At 42.4% G+C, this 17,167-nt stretch overlaps 1 protein-coding gene across 1 annotated transcript in view; it reads right to left on the bottom strand.

Moving 5' to 3' along the window:
* Positions 1-17,167, bottom strand: part of znf438 (zinc finger protein 438) — a 46,628-nt gene that overhangs the window by 9,290 nt on the left and 20,171 nt on the right. Inside the window, exon 2 of the mRNA XM_032551384.1 lies at positions 8,509-8,606. The gene's annotated coding sequence lies outside the window, so the exon portion shown is untranslated. The remainder of the gene's footprint in view (positions 1-8,508; positions 8,607-17,167) is intronic.

The raw sequence follows: 17,167 nt of genomic DNA, 5'->3' as shown, positions 1-17,167 counted from the left end.
CTTCTTACCCAGGCTGGGTGGCTGGTTCTTCTCTTCGCTTCCAGACCTCAAAGGTAAATCAACTGACCGCTGTCTGTTTACAACACTTTGAGATGTTTGGAGACGTTCCATAACCCTGGCCAGCACACATTCCTCAACACAGTTTGACCTCGAAGATCAACAGAGACACATCTGTGTGCTCACCAAATCATATCCAGTCAATTCGATTTACCACCAATTAAGGATTGTACCGTGTGCCAAAAAGACAGAACAAACTAGGAAATTATCCTGGAGCTTAATTCATTTGTTTCATAGCAACCTTTTTGATCAAATTGGCCATTTCAATATACAAGCCTTGACCCGAACAGAAGCTTTAAATGTTCTGTAGATTTGAGAAGCCTCAACTAATAAAAATAATAACATGGCATGGCTGGGAGAGAATTGCACAGAGAGGTCACAGATGCTACTCAATCTGCTGCTCGATTCGAAACGCCAAATGCTCTGTTATGCCCGAGGTCAGAGGTCGGAGCCAGGGAGAGGGTTACTGATGGAGAGACGGGAGGGCTGATCCAGAGAGACATATTATCAGGTAAAGGCAACAGGGTGAGAGGTGACAATCTGTTGTTTAGGCTGGAAACGGGTCAGGGTTGAGCAGGAGGGCAGACCAGGGATCCACCTGGAGCAGAATGGAATGGGATGGTCGTAAACGGACAAAAACACCAATTTCAACCTGGACCTGGGTCACATCAAGAGTTGGACAAGCACTTGCCTAATGGGCTGATCAGTTAAAACAACGGCCCAATTGTTAGCTGGTAATGCAATTTAGTGCGGCTGAACGAGCCTTTCTGAGATTTTACAGCATGCAGAGGACATGCTGTAAAATGGGTCTATGATGAATTCACTTTCCACCTTGTCTCACTAATACTCAATCTGCAGTCAAACTATTTACTTCACCCTCTGTTTATCCTGAAAGCAGCCAGGACCCAAATACACAGCAACAAAAAAAAGAGTTAAAGCTTAAAAGTAATTTGTGTGTTAAACGGTAGAAAACAAAAGCCATAGCTTCACTGGCTATTTTGTGCTGAAGATTTCAAAAGTCTGATCAGAAGTGTATTAAGGAAAACCAAGCAGAGAGAAAGAACAGTCGTATAGGGCTTGTTATCTTCCATGTAGGTGAGAGCAAAGCTCATCTGGGACTCCCAGATAGAGCCGGTGCATGGAGGGGGTCTGGAATGGAGTGTATTGGTGTGTATGCAGGAGAAAGAGCTGAAAACCCCAGCAGAAGCCAAGCAGCCCCCAGGTTCTATCCCAGATGAAAGGCCAGGATCTGGGCTAGATAAGAGGGAAGATCATGGGGGAAGTGGAAGGGAGGGGGGTTGGGACCAGCCAGCTGTGAGAAGCCATGTCCAGCGGCCATATTTTACCACCCTCCTACTTTTCCCTCAAACAAATACCCAAACACGTAGAAGCAAAATGTCGGATTAGGAAAGAGAGGCCAGATGAGTAAAACGAGGATGAGGATCATCTATTTTAGGGGTTAGGTGTAGGACTAAGGTGTGAATTGAGTTTAAGTTGAGTTTAGGTTAGATTTAGGGTTTTGTATCTAGAGGTAATGGTTAGGTGTAGGATAAGAGTCAGGATGTAGAAATAAATGGAAGCCAATGAAAAGTCCTAATAAAAACAGAAAACCATACCTCTGTGTGTATATATATATATATATATATATATATATATATATATATATATATATATATATACACTGCTCAAAAAAATAAAGGGAACACTTAAACAACACAATATAACTCCAAGTAAATCAAACTTCTGTGAAATCAAACTGTCCACTTAGGAAGCAACACTGATTGACAATCAATTTCACCTGCTGTTGTGCAAATGGAATAGACAACAGGTGGAAATTATTGGCAATTAGCAAGACACACAATAAAGGAGTGGTTCTGCAGTTGGGACCACAGACCACTTCTCAGTACTTATGCTGTCTGGCTGATGTTTTGGTCAGTTTTGAATGTTGGTGGTGCTTTCACACTCGTGGTAGCATGAGACGGACTCCACAACCCACACAAGTGGCTCAGGTAGTGCAGCTCATCCAGGATGGCACATCAATGAGAGCTGTGGCAAGAAGGTTTGCTGTGTCTGTCAGCATAGTGTCCAGAGGCTGGAGGCACTACCAGGTGACAGGCCAGTACACCAGGAGACGTGGAGGAGACCGTAGGAGGGCAACAACCCAGCAGCAGGACCGCTACCTCCGCCTTTGTGCAAGAAGGAACAGGAGGAGCACTGCCAGAGCCCTCCGTGTCTGCACAAATGGTTAGAAACCGACTCCATGAGGATGGTATGAGGGCCCGACGTCCACAGATGGGGGTTGTGCTCACAGCCCAACACCGTGCAGGACGCTTGGCATTTGCCAGAGAACACCAGGATTGGCAAATTCGCCACTGGCGCCTTGTGCTCTTCACAGATAAAAGCAGGTTCACACTGAGCACATGTGACAGACGTGACAGAGTCTGGAGACGCTGTGGAGAGCGGTCTGCTGCCTGCAACATCCTTCAGCATGACCGGTTTGGCAGTGGGTCAGTAATGGTGTGGGGTGGCATTTCTTTGGAGGGCCGCACAGCCCTCCATGTGCTCACCAGAGGTAGCCTGACTGCCATTAGGTACCGAGATGAGATCCTCAGACCCCTTGTGAGACCATATGCTGGTGCGGTTGGCCCTGGGTTCCTCCTAATGCAGGACAATGCTAGACCTCATGTGGCTGGAGTGTGTCAGCAGTTCCTGCAAGATGAAGGCATTGAAGCTATGGACTGGCCAGCCCGTTCCCCAGACCTGAATCCGATTGAGCACATCTGGGACATCATGTCTCGCTCCATCCACCAACGTCACGTTGCACCACAGACTGTCCAGGAGTTGGCGGATGCTTTAGTCCAGGTCTGGGAGGAGATCCCTCAGGAGACCATCCGCCACCTCATCAGGAGCATGCCCAGGCGTTGTAGGGAGGTCATACAGGCACGTGGAGGCCACACACAATACTGAGCCTCATTTTGACTTGTTTTAAGGACATTACATTAAAGTTGGATCAGCGTGTAGTGTTATTTCACTTTAATTTTGTGTATGGCTCCAAATCCAGGCCTCCATTGGTTAATAAATTTGATTTCCATTGATGATTTTTGTGTGATTTTGTTGTCAGCACATTCAACTTTGTACAGAACAAAGTATTCAATGAGAATATTTCTTTCATTCAGATCTATGATGTGTTATTTGAGTGCTCCCTTTATTTTTTTGAGCAGTGTATATATATATACTTGTATATAATGCATTTAGAGGACTACTTTCACCATTTTCACTGATAAAGGGAGATCATTTGTGGCAGTGAGGACATTTTTCTCAATTTTTTCTCACTTCTAATGCATTCTACTAGTTACGTTTAGAGGTGTGGTGTGAGACATATTATCAGGTAAAGGCAGCAGGGTGATATACCCACGCCTTATGATTTGGGTAATGTGTGGGTAAATCACTTTATATCACTTTATGTGATATACCCATAAGGTCTATCCACACCTTATGGGTATATCACATAAAGTTATATACCCACCTAGGCCAAGGCATTTTTGGGTAAAAATGCCTAGGCTAGGCATAAATGTAGTTACTAAAATGAATGAAAATCATTACAAAGTCCTCAGTTGGATAGAAGTATAAGAAGGTTGGGTGTGTGTGATTCGTGTAGCAGTGCAGGGTGTGGATCTAAAAGCAGTCATGGGGAAAATGAAATCAGTGTTTTGCAGAGGTCCTGGTTTCATCCCTGGGCCCCTGAATGAGTTAAAAGACAGATACACACACACACACATCAATGCCAGGCGATTCAGTAACATCCAGCTGCTCCGTTTTACCTTTTCACCCGACAACAAGCAGCGAAAGTTGTTGCAGGAAGGACATTAGAGCACCATATGGTATTTGGAGGATGAACAAAAACCCTCATGGCCACAAACAAATGTGCGTTTCTGTCCTAATCCAGACGTCTATTCATGTGTAATCCTAACCCAAAAATTGCATCTCTCTTTTGGTCACCATAAACCGACATTCTAGGGGATTACACCAGAAAACGTCCTAAAGAGGCAACAAAAACCAGGTACACACACAAACACACACTGCTGTATGTCATCTACTGTCACCTGAGCAAATCAATGCAGTGGAGAAATCCATTCCAATTAGAATCCAGCTGCTCCCCCCTGCATGAGGAGGCTGATTAATCAATACAGAAATCCCACAGCTGACCTGCGATTTTTCATAACGAAACACAAAAAAGGGACCGGGCCAGGATTCATAAATGATTGCACTTATCTTCACATTTATTGCGACAAGTTTTTTTTAGGCAGGACAGAAAACTCCAAGCCGAAACATTATGAAGCGGAGGCTCTAGCACCGATGTCAAATTGGACCTTTCCATTTGCAGGCAGGATGCTATAAACCTCTGACGAATGATGACCTCTGACCCGGTGTCCAACGGGAGGCGCGTTGAGGGCATGTGTCATTCCAGGGGAAGCTGTAACGTTCCCAATCATCCGAGCGAATGCAGGCAGAGTCGCGTGCGCCAACGTGACATGTTTGCTGGCTCGGAGCTGAGTGGCATTGAACTGGAGCAGAGGTGACAGCAGTGTGTTCGAATGTGTGTAAGCATGGAGAGGTGTGTGTTCAAGGTCTCAAGTGTCAACTTGCCCCCAACCCCCTCGACTACCACGCCCTCAGGCAGCCAGGACTGTATTAGCCATTCAGACTTAGCTCGGTGCTAAACCTTTACCTGACCTTTCCCTTGACGGTGACATTTGGACTCCACTGAATAGGTCAAACAGCACTAAAGAGTCGCAGCACAAAATAGAAGGGGGGGGGAAGGAGAAAGGAAAAGGAAATTCCAAGAAGTTAAACTGAGCAAACATCAGGAAGCTGATATATTGGATCGGTCAGAAAACTGTGATCTGTGCACCCTGAATTCAAACTATCAACCTGAAAGCGCATCAAGGAGAATGCCTCTCTGAGAAATATTGAACTCACAAACTAACAAACTCTATTCTAAATGCCGTTCTCAAATGATAGTTTTATTTATCAGGAAGAAAACGGCTATTGAGACTAAGCTGATCCAATGTAAACCAGGTCCGGACCTGAAATGCTGAGCCTGATTAAAGGTGCAGAATCAAGAATCACTTGAGTTCTAGAACTGTGCTGCAGAGCAGAAACATCTCTTCCATCAATCCTAACGGACAAGAGTTGTATCCCCTACTCCAGCGTTTCTCTGCCCGACTTTCTAAACAAACAGCCAGACAGAGATTTAAAGAGGAGCGGCGAAAGCAAATGCAAATGGATTAGCAGAGCTGGCCAACAACCGATGTCTTCCAGAATGTGTTACTGTGGAATATCATCTCTGTTGCCTTGATCTTGAGCTGCTGGCATGTCATGACACTCATTAGACTGTCTTCCACCAACAGTCTCTTTGGTCAGAGGCTTCTTCGGATTTTTGCAAGACCAATCGCTACAAGATATCCTTCCTGCTCACAGCATCACCATCCACAAGGACTCTGAAGAATTTTGGATGATATGAGTTACAACAACATTTAATTTCACTTTGGGAAGAATAAAGTAAAGAAATTCAAGCACAGATGAGAAACGGTCACTGTCATCCATCAGCTCGGCAAGGATGGCTTTTGGACTCTAGCGAACTACAGAGAGAACTGTCAGAGTGGCTGATGTGACGTTAAGCTCAAGAGCGTTTTTCTTTTTTTTTAAAAGAGTTTTTTCTCCTACACATAAACTCTGAGGTGGATTTTGCTCTAACTCCAACAGGAACTCTAAGAAAACACCTACAGTACCCTCCCAGTCCCACCTTAAAGATTTCTCGATGTAATGGAAGAACGTTAATGGCTCCCCCGGAAGGAAGGGAGGAAGAAAGGAAGGAAGCTGCCAAATTGCTAATTTTAGGCACTCTGCGTCTCAGATGAAACGCTGGAAAAGGCAGAGGGGAGGCATGGGGAGGCGGGAAACTTATCCGTCTCTCACTTTCTCGACTCTGAGCATCATGTCTTTCTAACCATCATTACACCCTTCATCCGGAATGAGGGAGTCTCACAGCTCTTTGATTGTCTGCACAGTTTCTCCCTCTCTCCCTGTTCCCAGCCCTCTCTCCTTCCAGCTTTCTCCCTCTCCGTTTTCCCCCCTCAGCTCTTTCATTCTCACCCCCCTCCACATCTGAAGGTACCTGGGTAAATAAACAGTGTTGTGTGGGATGCTAATTAGAGCAGGTTCAGGGACGTGACGAGCCCTGAGACGGATAAACAGCTAAGGTGGGGAGGAGAAAAGATGAGATAAGAGGGGGTGGAGGTGAGGGGAACGTTGCCCCAAGAGGGCAAGGCAACACAGACGCACATAAAGCAACTGAGCGGTGAAGGACAGGCAAGAGTGGTCCTGGTCTCACCCCAAACTTCAGAACACAGGTAGCACCGAACACTGAGCAGTGTGAAAACGTTCTTAATGACGCTGGCTCTGTCAAGATCAAATGATTATGCAGATGAATCCAACAGTTCCTCGCCTGTTAAGGTGAAACATGGGCATCTAAAAGCAGGTCAATGCAAACCAGCTTGTTCCCAATGAACAGGAAATGACCTCATACAGTTGAATTAGGTGCTGGATAATCAGATGAGACAGAGGAAAGATGGGACCAAACATGCCTGCTCACACTTGCTGGTAACTTTTACAACACTGTGCAAGAAAATTTTAAAGACAGCTTAAGGAGCAAATGTGTTTGCTTGGTTCTCTAAATGGGTCTTGAAATTGGGGGTGTGTTACAAGACACACACAAAAAATGTGGTTTTCATTTTTAAAATCCTTTTGGTATTTTGTCAGATGTGAATGGAAACATTCAATCTTTTCTACCATGAGTGCTGCCTATGAAGCCTACTGCTCAAATAAGTAGATGTATAACAAAACTTTCAGCTAACAGGACTAAGACAACATTGAGTTCATGAAAAGAAGACAAGGGTTTAAAAGTATTTCAGGGTGTATTCACACTAGCCCTGTTTAGTCTGCTTTACTGGAACTCCAGTTTGTTCCTCCAGAAAGTCCAGTTTGTTTGGGGAGGTGTGAATGCATAACCGAACTCTGATGCGGACCAAAAAAAGAAAGCTCTGGTCGGCCTACAAACCAAGGTCTTAGTTCGGTGTAAGTGAACTCTGGTGCGGTACGAATGCATATGTGAATGCAAGTGGACCGGAAACCACTCCAAAAGTAGGAAGCGGACTAAAACGCAGGGCGTTCTGGGTAAATGCTACCAAAAACAAACACAAGTAAAGGTCTAGCAGGAAAAATGCCTTGTGGTTTTTTTGCCGAAGATGAAAACTGAAATCCTACAAACACTAAAATTTGACATTACTCCATTTTTGTTTACATTTCGTGAAGAAGAATGTTGCTCTCAGTGTCTTCTTCAGAGGTTGCGTGTTTCCTTTGCGTGAGTTCTTGGTGCAACGCCATCACAGTCAAGGAGGGCAACAAGTTGCTCAAAAGATTTGGTTAATTTGACAAAGTGGAATGTGAAAGCGAGACACACCAGCTGAAACTGGAAGAAATGTTGCAATTTTGATCAGTATCAGTAACAATGTTGTGAACTTTGAACAAATCAAATAGCCTCAGGTTTTTGGCCAACTTTCCTCATTCTTTGCTAAATTCTATAATCAAGCATCCTGCTTTGTCGTCTTTGGTGAGTCATTTAAACAATAGCGAATAGAATCTGGAACAATAGGAGCCAGCCGTGAATAAGAACGACCACTGAAGCTGTTGTTAAATTAAACAGTCATGAACACTGCTTAATACGACAGAAACGGTTAGCTTCCATTTTCAAAAAGAAAAAAGAATAACGCTAGTTCCTTAACCAGGAGACAATGGGAACAGATCAAGCAAACAATCTGAATTGTAGCGCAGAGGTCTTCATGATTAAAAGGCATCACAGATTAAGGCCAGATTGGGCATGGCAGGGTTAGGAGAAATTTTACTATTACAAGCACTTGCATAAGCTTTAATCTCATGTTAAGTCTGATGAAAACACTGACAGAGAGACAAGGGAGCAGCAGGTAGGACGGATCAGTCCATATCCAAGGCTGAGGAGAAAAAGGAAACTGGGATTGCTGGATAGACGAGCTATTTTTATAATGAGGTCAATGTGAGCTGTGGGACTTTATTCTCTTGGGGAACACACAGAAGCTGTGGCGAAGGATGGCTCCTGCTGACAGGGGCTGCCTCTGTCCACAGCAGGAAGATGGCAGAGACAGAACGGGAAGGACTTTTTTCAAGATGATGATCACAAGGTTCTCTTAATTTCTACTGGGAATAAAATCTTATGCGTGGATTTTACACAATGGCACATCTAGATCATGTGGTCATTGATATGTCATGTTTCGGTCTTACAGGAAAACATAGAAGATTCATACAACCAGTATAAGTAAGATGAACAACTCCAAGTATATTAAGCAAAGCATTTACCAGTTGAAAGACTCTTCCTTCCTCAGCTGCTGCCCCTGCCCTCCTCTCTCTGGGTGGTGCCCCGGTAGTGGTCCTGTCCCCCACTCACCACACTCCCCCTGGTAACAAACAAAACAATGTTAGCAACAGTTGTTCAAAATAATAAGAATAAAAAATAGCACCAGAGTGAAGCCCTGAACCTCTATTGTAAAATAGTTTTAAAGTAAAATGAAAATTTCCCCTGAGTTTCTCATGTAACACAATGGGCAAAAACACAGTTGTGAAGTACAGTAGATATACTTCCAGTGTATTTCATATTTAGCAAAAACAAGCTACAGTGAAAGCCTAGCTAACAATTACTGTTCGCTTTCATTTTTAATCAAACTGTTACGTCGCGCTAAAGAAATGATCTGAGGTTAATTATTTGAAGGGTGAGTATAAGTTCTGGGGTTTTATCCTTGGAAGGCCGCATTAAAAGGCTGATTATGTCAAAGTGATGCAACAAAGGCAGTCTGTTTATCTATGGTCTGGAAAGACAATCTTTGGTTTCACTGTGAAATTGCCCCATGTTTTTTTGTTTTTGCTCAACAAAACTTTTTCAAAAGTTCTTTGAGAAAGAACTTTCGGTTCCTTTCATTATTTTTTGTGGACACAAGAATTAGAAGTTACTGATTGGAGTTACATTTATAGACCTGATTGGAGTTAGACGGTTAAATGAATGTTTGAAAACATGATTCCAATCTATATTTGTGACTTTTTTTTTGTTGTATTTTGATGGGCTAAACTCCAGCTATTTTATCATTGTAACATGTATGCATCTTTATTTATGAATGTGGACCTTTTTTTTTCAATTTGCAAAAAAATATCTTAAAGACAGCACTACCTGTGAACATGATGAACAAATCCTAAAATCAGCATATTGAAAGGGACAACTTTTGTAATTTGTGTATTTAGATGGAGTGGGGACCATCAGAAGGGTTTGAATTGGATTCTACTGATCCAACCACATAACGAGTCACATTATTCTGCTTTTGGTTTTTTGGCTACATTGTTCATAGTAGTAAATTTATTTAGCCTTCTGTGATTTTTCATCAATAAATGTTACTTTATGTACATGAACAGAATAATTGAAGGTGTTCTATTTATGTAGTCACAGAAAACAAGTGTGCAGGGTTTTAATTTGGTTTTTTATGTCTCTTCCTTACTAGGTTCTAAAATTTATCTAACCTCAGGTAAACAAAACCACAAACCACAAACTCCTTCACATAATAACTTATTAAACAAATATATATTTAAAGAGGTAAAACCCTTGAATTTTAAAGGTGTTCTTCCATTTTTCACGACTGAAATCCTGACTGCTTCATAGGGACCTTTACTTAGAGCCTCATACAGTAGGACAAAAAAGATTATAGTAACTATTGTATAGGCATTAAGCTATCCCATACATTTCAGGAAGCATTTTAAGATTGGGGAGAGGGTCTAAATAGGGACGCACTGATCCACTTTTTTCACTTCCTACACCGATATCTGAGGTTTAGTATTGGCCGATACCGATCTGATGCAAGAAATCACTGCTGGATTAACTTAAAATGTTTCTTTTTTTAAAAAAAAAAACACAGACAAAAATGTAATGAATTACGAATTAACTTGACAACTTTGTACCAGTACAGCACACTTAAATACACCAATAGCTTCACAAGTTTGGTCAAACATATAAAAACAACAACTTTAACCTGTTCAGTCAGAGCAGTTAGGAGTAGAACAGAAAATGGAAACTAAATGATAAAGAAACTGAAACTGACAAAAACAACAGTTAGACTACCTCGGCAAAACGTTGAAAAATAAACTGCAATAAACCTCCATTCAAATCACCAATATCCGATTTAGAATTTTTTTCAATATTGGGACTGATACAGGTGTAAATATCGGTGCATCTCTAGCTCTAATCTGACCTGGGCTCTTTGAAGGCATGGTGTGTTGACCCTGAGAATACAGCAGACAGCAGCTCTGTGTTTTACAGACTAGCTCAGCTCTGCGTGGCCCTTTTTGAGAATGCAAACACTCAGAGATGCACAGAACAAACTCTCCGTTGCAGCCCCTTACTCGCTCTAAATGCCTGTCGCCTTGGCCCTCCATTAAGCTGAGTGAGAGCTCGTTTAGCCAACAGCGTCTCTGCAGTTGGGGACGCATGCTGCCCACTCAGTCACATTCAGCCGTATTAAATAAATAAGGAGCGCTCTTCTGTGTAAATTATTCATTTAACACGCCTTATCCTCTTCCAACAACCTTGTTAGAGCAACTCAGGAGTGGAGGAGGAAGAGGGGGGAGCGGAGACGAAGAGGCAGACACCCCGGCTCATGCGCGACTCAGCAGAACCTGTGGTGCATCCCTAAGCCCTCTTGGCGTTCAGTTGTTTGTGTGTGTGAACGTGTGTGGGGGGGTGGGCGTGGGTGTGTGTGTGCGTGTGTAGAGGGGGCTAATTCACCCTGACACCTCCTTTGTTTCTGGCGGAAAAGAGCTGCGTACACACAGCTGTATATTTGTTCGCATGCAGCACACCCCCACACACACACACACACCCACGCACACACACACACACCCACACACTCAAATACACGCAAAAATTGTACAAACCTAAAGAGAAAGAGCACAGGAAAGGAATTTTTAGTGCATATTCATAGAACAATCATTCTAGTTGTCTGGATGAATTATTGAGAAATAGAAGCTCAGACCATGTGATGCACGACTGTGACGGGGTGTGTGTTTTTTTTTGTTTTTTTTTTTAGATCCACAAATTCAAATGAGAAAACACAGCAAGTCATCCGCTTTAAACATGGTGATAATAACGAGACATGATGGGAACAAATGGGGAAAAAACGCTCAACTCCTGCTTAACTTAACAAATATTAGCCTCCTAGTTAAATGCAGAACACGGCACAGCAGTTTATGCCAGATCCGTCTCATTGCATGGATAAAAAGAAAAACGATGCATTTTTACCCATACTTAAGGAGGACAAAAAGTCTTACTCCAGCATAATTATCGTAGTGCGCATTCACACATCCCACCTAAACTGCCCTCAAAGAAAGCTTAACTTATAATACTCCATGAAGCTGAAAAAAGATGAAAAAAAAATAGACTTCAAAGTAGAATAAGAATAAGTCTGCTTGCATGTGCCAGCATTAAAAGTAAAGATAATCTTTCATATTCTAACTTTGAGGCCATACAGTTTTACCGTGAACCCCAAACTAATCCTAACTGTTGACTTCAGTAGGAAGAGCAGAGATGACCCCAGAAAGAGTCCGACTGCAGGGACCAGTGGTGAGCAGGTTGTTATGTCAACCCTGACAGGATTCATTACCAGGTTCTACTGCCTCAACTGAAGTCAACAGGCTTTGGCCCAAGCAGAGGCCAGCCAGGCCCCGAGTGCTACAACAGGAACGGTGTGTGTTTGGGGGGAAGCTTGTGCTAAAGGTTAGTCAGCAGACAAAAAAAAAACAGAAAAGAAAAATCACATACAACAGATACTGTAGGTTACAGGGGTGCTGGTATTCAACTCACAATGACATTTGCTGCTTATTTTGTATTTTGGTGATTGTAATAATATATGCGAGAGCTAATCAGTAGCTGTTTTTTAATAACAATATGCGTACAAGGGTACACAAGGGTGTGAGAAAATGGATGGATGGATGGATGGTTAAGTCTTTGCCGATATGCCACCAATGTGGAAAAAACACAATTTCGCAATTGCCGTGTTGCCATTAAATAAGAAACGCAATTAAAATTACACGTGAATAAGTTTGTTCACGCGATGGGTTAATAAAAGACACGTTGCATCATCACTTCCTGATGTCTTCATTTTCTTTACCACCAGTAGCAACATCCGGTTGTTGATTATGTGACTCGCGATGAAAAAAAGTGTTTCCACTGCAGTTTTGCGAAATTCGCTAATTTTAACGCAGCTGAAATACCACCTCACCATGGCGCAAAAACATTTTATCAAAGAACATAAGTTTTTGTTTTTCAATATTGCTGTATTTCCATTACCGTAATTCTAATTTGCGCAATTTTAGGGTTAATGGAAACGCAGTGATGTCATGAAATACATATAGGATGTAAACATGTAGGAAGTCGACTTTGTCAACACTTAGACTCTTTTGTTTGATGAAGTATTAGTTTTACCTAAAACTATTCTATCATGCAGGTTTTGAAGGTGTCCCCTTCCCTCCCACTACTCCTCCCCTTTGCATTTAGTCACAACCTAGAAATGTTGGTGATTACACATGATTAAGGCTTTCCACTTCAAACAGACCTGATGTTGACACAAGGTCTGACATGGCGGTATAAAGAACAGTCAGTGGTCTGACGGTCTGGTTATGGATTTGAGTGTTTGTTTTGGTGAAAGAACAAATATCAATGTAGGTTTCAAAGACATTCAAAATGTCATTACGTAAATATTTCCTTGCACAAACTCAGCAAAGGTAATTGATAAATACAGCTCATTATCTGTTGTTTGAACTGTATTTAAAAGCTTTGTTAGCATAGCTAAACTCTATAATTAATACAGTTTTAAACTCTTCTTTTCGTACATTTTTGTTTTTTTGAACAAGTGTCAACCCATCTTAAGTCCCATTTGGGGTTTACGGACTTCAACCTCACCGTTTTAAGTCAGTTCTGCAGTGCAGGTAGTGCCAAGTCTTTGACATTACCTTATAAACAGGCTGATTTTCCATATTTCTTTTATTTCTTGGCAGCCTATAAGGGACTAAAGTATGAGGTGTTCCACAGTTGCAGCACTGCAGCCCAAATTAGCCTGGACCACATGAAAAGCTCTCGTCTCTATTCCAGGCCAGGACAGGAAAATTACAGCCCTGCTCGCTCTACTCTAGCATTAGACCTGAATTAGTGCACAAGCACACAAATGATGTCATCATTGAGGGACCCAAAGGTCCTGGAAATTCAGGGTGCTTTTTCTACAGAAGAAGCTGAAAGTTGAGCACTCTTAGAACTTTTAGGTTCTTTCTCTATGCAGTCGGACCAAGGCAGGAGAAACCTGAAGCCCAGTTTGGCTAAGTTTACCTGGAATTTTAATCCAGACTCTTGACGGGTGATTCCCCCTCCCCTAAGAGATGAGAGGTCAGTGAGGAAGGACAAGAAAAACTTTGGTGTGACCTCTGGTGACCTTGCAGGAGACAGAGGAGGGGGGAGGACAAGGAGCAGGAGGGTGACAGACCCAGATAGAGACCTTTAGCTGCCCTAACCTGACCTCTGCCAGCCACCTTTGTCACAAGGAGGTATAATATAGAGGAAATTTCCCTTGTTGAAGTGAAAACTAAACAAGGCTGGAAGTATTGCACAACTCTTTCTAAGCTTTTGCTGTTAATAGCACAGTTTTATCATTTATAAAATATGAAGGTCCTTGTGGGGAGTCATCTCTGAACTCAACAAGTCAACCAAGATGGCTTCCTTTGACACCACAACAGAACAATGTGATAATTTCACTAAAAAGCAGTAGAAAGAAATTAGTTAACTTTGACTGAAGTTTGATTTCTGTTCAGTTCCATCAACATTCACCCCTAAAATGCAATGAAAAAACAGCAACTTGTGTATCTCAGACTGTTCGAGGTTCTTACCCGGCCAACAACCATGAAGCTACACACCTACACTAAAGTGTATACATTCCAACAGAGCAGAGGGGCTTCTCCACCATTATGTTAGAAAAACGTCCAAGGTCCAGAAGAACTAGAAATTAGCAAATTATTTTATGACATGCGTTTACATCATATGAGCAAATAAAATGACGCTTTATGCCAACTATTGCTTCACTGTGACTACAAGCTGCTCTAACCTTAAAATTTCAGAAGAACTCTTCACTTAAGCTTGGACAACATGATTACTTTCCAGTCTAGACCTACAAAATGTCTTCCTTTATGGACACAAGTAAATTTAAGTTAAAGTGAGCTGTCTAAAGTCAAGGCCCAAAACTTAATTTTAATCACTTTTTTTTAATTATTAATTTTCAGGATTTTAAGTTTTACTGAGTAAACATTTTCAGACATAAATGAAACAGAATCTAAACAAGAAGCTACTATGTAAAAATAAACATTTCAATATGAAGAAAACAACCCCAATATAGTGGGATTAATGTGATGTTTTTGCTTTAAATAAGCTACCGGTCAGTAGTACAAAGTAGCACACCTTTCATAAATACAGTTAAGAATAGTACAATTCAAGAGGTTTTTGCCAGAACTGACAACAGGACTGAAAAGCTGAACGTGTAATTTCATTCGTTTTGTTGAGTTGTCGAGAGTTTATTGCCTTGGAAAGCTATTTTAAGAAAACCAAAAGAAATGATTGCAAGAAGCAACTAAGATGAAACCTGTGTTCTGATGAAATGAATTCTTGCTAGATTTGTCTAAGAAAGTTGGACAAGCACAACCTGGATGATTTTGTAGTTGAAGGTACCCCCTTGGCTACAGGGTCACTGTTCAAGTAGTACAAGGAGAGGAACGACTTCAATGCAGCCCAGCATGGGAACGCTCGCAGGCCCCACCTTGTACTTTTTCTTCTCTTTGTAACAGAGACGGCCGTTCCCCACACAGAGTGAATAATACATTGCCGCTTCCAGCAACTTCCCACTAGTTGTTCAAGAGAGCCGCCTGAGGAGCATAGGTCCTCCTCAGTCTACCTTTACCTGGAGAGATAGATCGCTCTTGCATCTTCAAAGCGAAGTCAATCACGCCATGGGTTGTTAGTACCACCCAGTGGGTTTACAAAACGGCGCCTCCGTTCAACACAGGTGAAGAGAAAAAAGGGAATGGGGCCCAGATTTCTCAGAAAGTGGAACAGATTTTTTTTTTTCCAAGAGCAGAGCTCCAACAAAAACTTTGAGCAGGGGTGGAGGCGGTGACGGGGGTGGTTGAGATCAAAAGCCTGTGAGTTCCTGGCGAGCGGACCCAATCAGCCGAGAGGGCCAAGGAGAGGAGGAAGAGACGAGCACTTCCCTTTTAAATTGATCCCACTGAGACCCTCAAGGTTCCCCTCGCAGGACTCGCAGAAAAGCGATAAAGATCTAACCCCACAGATCTGACGAGGTGTCGGGGAGGGGAGACGGAGGAGAAGAAAGATAAATCTGAGGGAAGAGCAGGAGAAAGGAAAGGAACGGTGGGGGGGAGAACAGAAAGGTGGGCTCGTTCTCTGAGGGTACATCCAGGCGGCCGATGTGTGCCAGCACAGAGTCGGACTCGCACAAGAAGGAACGGCGCGCTCCGCTATCAAAGCTATATTACACATCTGATGAGGTCCTCGTCCAATCAAATGCAAGTGGATCTTTATATCCAAACCAGGTCCTGGCTGCTGAAACATGGGATCATTTCAAACTGGCCAGAGATCTGACTCTGGATTAGGCTGGTGTTCTTATCCACTTCAAGCTGGGGGGCCTCAAGGGAACAAATGCTATCAGGGCAACCAGAGACCCCTCATCTTGGCAACGCACAGTAAACCTGCCTGGCTGCCAGAACAAAGGAAAAAAAAAAGGTGGTGTGATAAAAATACATGCATTTCAATTCTCTCTAATATTATCCAGAAGCAGAGATACATGTTGGAGATTACTTCCTGCAGACAGAGGAAACTAAATCCGCACATTAAAAAGAGGATTCAGAAGATTAAGTTGAGTTCTGACTATAAAATGAAGACGAGACGCCTTAAGCTAATGTCACAAAGAAATAGCTGTAATAGTTTGTTAATCACTGAATATATATCCACTTCTGATATGAAATACTGAAAAAAAATATATCATCAAAATTTGCTACAATATTATTACCTTTTTCCACTAGTACCTACTCAGCCTGACTCAACTTCTCCATTGTAATGGAGAACAAGTAGTACCAGCCCGCATTCAGCACCTACTTTACCAGGGTTCCAAGCATGCCGAGTTGGGCTGAAAAGTTGATGCCATAAGATTGTTGTTCACTGGATGTCTAGGGGTGGAGTCACCGGTTAACTCACAGGAGCGACTATGTTGAAGGCTCCTTTCATGTACCAGTAGACACCAAAACAATGTTGTGAGAAGTTTGAAATGCTGTTAAACGATTACTGGGTCATCAAGGACCACAAGGGTGTGGGTCCTTGATGACCCAGGGTGTGGTCTCCCAGAGTGGTTCAACCAAACACCATAGAGTTACTAACTTCCATGATGTAGGATGGTGAGTGTTTGGAGACTTTAAGCATCTATCTGGTGAGCCTTTTTTGAACAGACAAGGCAACCAATGGAATAGCATTAAGAGAAACTATAAGATTGGATAGGGACTCTGAATTTTTCTAATTATTTGGTTAGGTGGCTTGGTCGAAGTATCCCTAAAACTAGGAATGCAAGTTATCGACTAACTGTTTGCATCCCTACCCAAAACTCTGGCTGTTGTAGTGTTTCCAGTCTGGTGTGGCTTTTAGTAGGGATGGATTATATGAGCTGTAAATTTTCTTCAAAATTTTTGTGGCATTTACTGCCACAACAATTTCTTAAGCAGTGCATTTTTGCAGTTATACAGCAATCGATGCTTACATTTAATCATGCCTTTTAAATGTTTAGTATCATTTATTGATGTTGTTATGCAACCAACAGTGGATATAAGGAAGACTGTAGATATTAGCTTCTGCAGCAGTGCTAAGACTTTTTCCAGTGGC

This window comes from Xiphophorus hellerii, chromosome 21 (assembly GCF_003331165.1).
Source record: "Xiphophorus hellerii strain 12219 chromosome 21, Xiphophorus_hellerii-4.1, whole genome shotgun sequence".
NCBI classification, from domain to species: domain Eukaryota; kingdom Metazoa; phylum Chordata; class Actinopteri; order Cyprinodontiformes; family Poeciliidae; genus Xiphophorus; species Xiphophorus hellerii.
This window is presented reverse-complemented; position numbering and strand designations above follow the sequence as displayed.